Genomic DNA, 7,612 nt, shown 5'->3' with positions numbered 1-7,612 from the left:
CTGTCACCACTTATGGCCTACCTCTAACAAATCATGGGATATAAGGCAAATGAAGGATAACCTCTAGCCTAGACACCACGTCTATGCAATAGATTACTACTACAATCTAACTATGTTTGGTACCCCGTAGCAAACTAAAGCACTCTGTGTGAATACAGAGTGACGAACCAGCGAGTAAGAGAACTAATCTCACTCAACTACAAGCACGACTAGCATCTACTATACTAAGTAAAATACCAGAGATAGGAACCACGAATATTTACTAATACCCGAAGAATGTAGCAGCATCCGTAGAGGTACAAGCAAGGGCAGAGTGCCGACACCCCAGCACCTCTCTCGAACTATTCTCTCACTCTTGTAGAGGTAGAAAATGGAGAAGAGCGATGACGACCAGCGTCTCTCCAGAGTACCTCAACCCTCTCTCCTATTCTATGACAACTCTAAACCAAGAGAAGGCTTATTGATCACTTGATGGATGTCTTCATTTGGAGCCCCTCCCCTCATAAGAGCTTCCACATGCTTGAGTTGAGGCAGTGGGTCCACAAGCTGGTCGGCTGACCATGGTGGTCGGCCAACGGCCCAGTGGCGCCAACCACCCCCAACATTGGTTGTTGGGCCGTCCTGGGCTGCCTTGTCCTAATCCCATGTGTCATGGCCTATCCTAAGCTGATTTTCTTTGGTCTTTGGGCTTGTTTAGATCCAATTGAGCCTGAACACGTGCTCTGATTGGTCGACGTCTTTTGCCTTGGATTGAGGAGTGTGTTTCCATGCTCTTGAAGTGTGTTTTCTGCCTTATTTCACCTGCATACAAATATTTACCAACACTTATTGAAATGTTTAGTAATAAACCCCAACCACTAGGTTGATATTCACATTTTATGTATTTATGCAGAGATTGACGGCCTAAATTTGGTGTTTAGGAGCCGTCAACAACCATCCACTTTTATCACATAAAATAAAAGCTCCATGATATGTATTGGTCTCTCTCTCTCCATCTATTGTTACAAAAGAGACAAGGGCTATCTAAAAAAATATGGACACATGAAGGCCCAAGCATTCAAAAAAAATTGAGCACGTGAAGGTTGAAGAAAAAAAGAAAACAAAAAAAGGAAAAAAAAGAAAGATAGCCATGTTCTCGTCAAAAAAGATTACAAAAGGAGTTTTCATCCACCATTTCCATCCACTATATCCATACACATGCACATCTTGATCTGATTAGATGACTAGTTTTTCTCCTTGGATCCGGTTTTTGACATTGCAATATATGTGATGCAATTATGCCTTATCATTCATACCTACCTTGAGCTCCACATATAGCCACCACTAAAAGTAGGATGAAGAAAAGTCAAGTCAAATGCCTTGGTGAGGACATATACACATTGAGCGATCTAAGAGAATCAAATGAAGAGATAAGCAAGGCTTGTGAAAACACATAAAAAATTTCCCAAGCTACTTGACATAAGGAGTTGAGGTGACTTGATCCGAAACTGTTCCATTCTTTAACTGCCCAAGATGGAATGATAGACACAACAAAGCTCACAAGTGCAAGATGAGGTACGGAATATCTCTTATGCTCGCTACATTCCTTTGGAAGTCATGTTTCACCTTAGTCCTTTCTCCTTCACTCGAGGACGAGCAAAGGCTAAGTGTGGGGGTGTTGTTGACGGCTCTTAAGTACAAAATTTATGTCGTCGACTCCTACTTGAACACGCCATGAATGAACATAAATAGTAATGGTAGGAGTTATCATTAACCTAGTTCCACATGTATTGTATGCATAGCTATTTCAGGAACACATGTTGGGAATAAGAGCAAAACACGCAGAAGACGCCACAGGAATTCACAGAAGATCCTATACAGCACCACATAAGGATTGAGGGTCCACATGACATGCCAAATCAACTCAACTTCAGGCCGTCCACCCCGCGATCCCCATAAGGATCCCACAAGGAGTATACCGACCAAAGATGGGTCCAAATGGTGTCAACAAGGGTGTGGCCGAACCCCTATTGAGCCAAACCGGGCCCATCTTTCTCTTGCAGTCTCACACTGACTTCCTGAAGCAGCTTCTACCAAGGAGGCTGCCATGTGGGGTCAGCCGAACCTAGCCAAAAGCCCATCCAGGTGCATTTTGACGTGGAGTAGCCCCTAAGCATCCTCAACCCCCGTGGTTAAGGTTACCATAAGAAGAGATGGTGGGATATTTGATGTTATCTTCTTGAAGGTGGGGCCCACATGTTTGCTTAGCCCCCACTCTTCCTCTCCACTATAAAAGGAGGTCTCCCTTCCTCATTCCACACACCACCACCACCAAGACCACCACCTTCTTGTGAAGATGTAGCACTCCACTCCATGGCAAAGCTCTTCCTAGGCTAGTCCTTAGAGTAGGGAGAGGGAGAGGTAGAGAGAGAGGAAGTAGCTCGGAGGAGTGCTGAGTTCAGCACTCTACCTCGGATATGTACTTCTACAGATGCTGGCTTCCTCCGGTATGAGTAAGTATTTTTTTTATTCCTGTATTGCATAGTATCTATAGTTGAGTGAGATCATTTCTCTTACTCGCGGGTTCGTCGTTGCTATGTATTTATACAAAGTGCCGTAGTTTGCTACAAGGATCCAAATGTAGTTAGACTGCGGTAGTAATCAATGGTATATACGTGGTGTCTAGGCCACGGGTTACCTTCATTTGCCTTATATCCCACGATTTGTAGAGGTAGGCCGCAGGTGGTGACAACCCTGTTGGACCCTTGTAACCCTCCATGTTCGGATATAGCGTAGAGATATTGGCCGGAGTCTATTGACCATTTCAGGGGTAAGTTGGTGCCCGAAGTGAGTCTTTCCCGAGAGATCGACCTTGAACTCTTCTATAGTGCTACTACAGGAATCCTCTGTACCCTCCGCCTACATTAGATGGTTGGTTTTCCTTGGACTACTAGAGTTGTGGGTATACACACATGTTCCCTCGGATTCAATACCCTTGGAATACTCTTCTCTGATGGGAAAGCTACAGTTGTATCCGTGCGCATGAGGAATCACTTTCGCAATCGTTAAAATACCCAACACTTAGAACATTCTATACCGCCATAGTCGTGGCATTGTGGCTTCGTGAGTTGTTGATGGATCCTCCGGTGGTTGAAAAACGGATACCGCCTATCCTAATGAACTGTGACTGTCAAGGTGAACAGTTTGAAAGACAATATGAAGTCATCAAGGAATGTGAAAAGGTGGTTGAAATCTATCAGAAAAATGAGAAACTCCGGAGTAATAGCATTGGACTATGTTCAAAGTGCTAAAAATCTAGCAGATCCTTTTACTCAAGGTCTTTCGTGGAATGAGATTGACTAGGCATCGAGGGAGATGGGATTGAGACCCACATGAGAGTTATGTCATAGTGGTAACTGGTTCTATTTGATTGGAGATCCTGTGAAGTTGGACAACAAAACAAACTATTGATTAACTGAGAAGGAGAGTACTATTGTACAAACCCACTCCGTTGAAGATGCACTCTCTCCTTTTTCTGCATGGCAGGTTGTTGAATACCTTAATGTGATCCAAGTGGCTTCTTGGAAGCAAAGATGTCCTACATAAACATCTTTTGAGGAGCACACCTATATGAGTTCGGCTGTTAGACAAAGTCTATGAGATCGGATAATCTCTAGAAACTCATGAAAGGCAAAGGAGTACAACTTATATGCTCCAAACAGAGAGGATGCAATTTACAGCCTAGTACCAGTTAAGTGTCTAAATGAAACTTGTTTGCACACAACTGTCAATTCAAGGCAAAGTCCATTGTTTAGTTGTGGGCAAGTGTAACTTAGATTCTAAGTGGATGTTCAACCTTGTACAGGTGTCCATGGTAACACCAGTATATCAAATAATTCCAAAGACAAAAATGGAAGAGCAGGATATGTTGGGGGTATTCGGACATATATCAATAGTATCCGGGTTTCCAATCGGATGTCCGTTGTCCAGAGTGTTCGGACATATACCCAGAGTATCCGGGTTGTCGATCGGATGTCCGAACATATGTCCCGAGTATCCGAACATATACCCGGAGTATTCAGGTTGCAGAGCCGAGCCAAGCGTGTTTTGTAGTTTTCAATCTCTATTAATGACTAGTAGTTGACGCTGAGTGATGACTGTAAATAACTAGTAACTAACGATTGATGGCTGGCCACTAATAATCAGTAACTGATGTTAATTGTGGTGGAGGTTACTGGTAACAGTCGATTAATGGCTATCATTGCTGCAATTGGGGTTCCGAAAAGCTTACTAGGCTCTACATATACTAGCTCTCCTCTCCTCTTCCATACGGGTGAACACACTCTACATTCCACTACCGTTGCTGCGTTTTGCATCTCCGTTTCAGAAGCCTAGGCGCACAGGCTTTCTGGAAAAGCAAGCCTCCGGAACTCCATCCCGTTCGAGGCTCCGCACCGAGTGGAGGGTGATCAAGTTTTTGGGGAGCGTACTTGCGCGATTGCTCGCTGTGAACAGCTACATCCACTACTACAATAAACCTAACCGAGGCGATCAAAAATTATTTTTCGAGGCGGGCAGGCCCAACCATCTCGGACGCATAGTCTCGGTTAATCGTGGCTTAACTGAGGCGATGTCCATGCCCGCCTCGGTAAATCAAATAAAAAAATATAAAAAAGAATAACCCATGACTAGCCCGCTGAGTCTATCACGGGCCCGCCAAGCCCATCTGAGCTGTTGCGCCGCTCACCGCCCGCCCACCGCCCGCAGTAGCCCCAGCAATGCCGCCGCCACGTAGCCCCCGCCCTGCCGCCGCCAGATCTGGCACCCCCGCGCCAGCCCCAACCCTGCCACGCCGTTGCCACGACGGCGACGCCCCACCGCACTTCGCCCCCACTGCACTCCGCCCCCTGTTCTGCCAGCCCACCGCGTACGAGAGGACGCACCACCGTGAGGTCCGCATGAGGATGCGCAGCCGTTCGCCATGAGGTCCCCATCGGAGGGAGAGAGAGGAGGAAGTGCGGCTCTGGGAGGAGAGGGAGGAGGGTCTGTTGGTGGCCGCCGCCTGCAGGGAGGAGTTGGGTGGGGAAAAATGAGAGGATAGAGCTAGGGTTTGTGCGAAGGGAGTACTTATATAGGTGCTCACAACTGGGCTTTTTGGCTAGCTGGCTGAATTTGATTTACAGATGCGGTTGAGTTACAAAATCCGCCTCGGTTAATACATTAACCGAGGCATTTATGTTAAAACAACCGTCTCAGTTAATAGACATTGATCGAGGCAGACATTTTAAGGCACCCACCTCAGTTAATCGATTTTGCGAGGCGGTTTTTTAACCGTCTCGGTTAATAAAAAATGACCATCTCGATTAATTGTAGCCATTAACTGAGGCGGTTACAAATCATGCTCGCCTCCAAGGCTATTTTTAATGTCGCGGTTAATGTTTTTTTAAGTAGTGATTGTCTACTTTCCGGCGTAGCCTCTGCACTGCAAACACCTGCATGGCATCAACTTTGATTGGCTATATCGAACAGGCTCGACTAGTGATGTCGGGTAGCGGCCATCTAGTTCCCTCGGAACTGGCCCCGCCACTGGGTACTTCCTGAACTTCATGTTCATGTTTCTTATTTTTATTAGAGTAAATTTCACTGGCGGTCCCCAAATTTGTCCCGAGATTTCAAGTAGGTCCCGGTACTCTCAAAATGCACATCTAGGTCCCTGAACTTGTCCCGAGTTCTCATCCCGGTCCCGGTACTCTCAAAATGCACGTCTAGGTCCCTGAACTTGCTAATCCATTTCATATAGGTCCAAATCTCCATAACATGCTCTCCAAACAGTACGATTAAGTGAACTAACAGGTGGGGCCCATATGGCAGTCACAGCGTCATCGATCAGAGCGTGTACAGCCCCTGACTAAAAGAACTGAAGAGAGAATGAGTAGTGTTAGCTTAGCTCTACTCAATGTTCAATAGCTGACAACATTCAGCAATAGCCAATAGGACACGCTCGTCGAGACCTTCGGCCGGAGGATCGCCAAGCTCCTGCAGTCATCGATCCTCCGGCCGAAGGTCTCGACGAGCGTGTCCTATTGGCTATTGCTGAATGTTGTCAGCTATTGAACATTGAGTAGAGCTAAGCTAACACTACTCATTCTCTCTTCAGTTCTTTTAGTCAGGGGCTGTACACGCTCTGATCGATGACGCTGTGACGGCCATATGGGCCCCACCTGTTAGTTCACTTAATCGTACTGTTTGGAGAGCATGTTATGCAGATTTGGACCTATATGAAATGGATTAGCAAGTTCAGGGACCTAGAAGTGCATTTTGAGAGTACCGGGACCGGGATGAGACCTCGGGACAAGTTCAGGGACCTGGATGTGCATTTTGAGAGTACCGGGACCTACTTGAAATCTCGGGACAAATTTGGGGACCGCCAGTGAAATTTACTCTTTTTATTACAAGCACAATTCATCATGCTCCTTTTTATGCTTATCAATGTCATGATTTATACTTTAATTCGGATTAAATTGTATCGCAAAATATCTCTAATTCCAACACTAGGGACAAGGAGATTTCACAAAGTCCTACTCGAAATCCAACTCTAGCCTCCTATGTATTTACAAAGAGTCCGAGATGAAATCGGATACAACTATGCTTATTTCTTTGTCTTGTAAGCAAAGTCTTACTTTCCTTTCTCCGAGTGGGCCGTGGTCTTCGCGAGTAGTCCTTTACGGGTTATTCTGATGCCGACTCTGACGTTAGACACAAGCAAAGCTGCCAAATCCAGTAAAGAGCGTGCAATGGTCTTGGATGCCTGCCAATGAATGTCGGTTTGTTGTTTCCACCAAATGTGATGCACGAGGGTTTCCCAGGTTGGCGTCTTCTTGTGCTTCAGTAGTCGCAACCTGCACTGCCGAGATAAGCATCCTTGTTTTTATGCTCATTAGGTTGGCAACCAAGAATGACACAAGGCGTAGAAAAATGGATAGATATGCAATAGAAAATTTGGGTTTCTGTATATTTTTACAAATTAGGATTGCGGCTGTAAAATCCAAATAAGTGATGTTTGCTTTATTTTTAACAATTGGTAAGAGGGGTAGGTGTAGATTGAGAGCTGAAAACGGAGAGCGTTCCCTGGATTTGATAATGAAATGGATGTGTTTTGCATTGGAAAAACTACCGTGACTTAATATTGTGATTTTTGAATTGTATATGGATGATACGAAAAACATAGCTACTGACATAGCAATGGCTATTCAGAAGGCTGCTACTAGATAGAGATAAGGATGTGCCACATGACTCGCTACTTAAGTGACTACGTACTCATATAACCCGATGATTAATTAGAACCTTTAATAATATGGCTAACTATTTATTTGAGCGCTCTCAGTTTCGTTTTCCTGGACGCGATACACAGACACTGTTGTCACATACTTACATGGGGTATGGGAAAGGTTGGAGACCAACGTGGTCATTTCGGTCCATATTAGCTCCTATTAGCTTAAATTAACTTGGTTGTTGCAGATAGTGAGACAATTGTTAGTTAGTGTCTAGGTAATCATAAGCTGATCTATTACCTAAAGGTGCATGGTTCCTTAACAGCTAACAACTACCTGAATGGAACCAAACAGGCCCTAAA

Source organism: Panicum virgatum, chromosome 1K, assembly GCF_016808335.1.
Source record: "Panicum virgatum strain AP13 chromosome 1K, P.virgatum_v5, whole genome shotgun sequence".
Taxonomy (NCBI): domain Eukaryota; kingdom Viridiplantae; phylum Streptophyta; class Magnoliopsida; order Poales; family Poaceae; genus Panicum; species Panicum virgatum.
The sequence above is the reverse complement of the archived record's forward strand: the minus strand, read 5'-3'. Positions refer to the sequence as shown.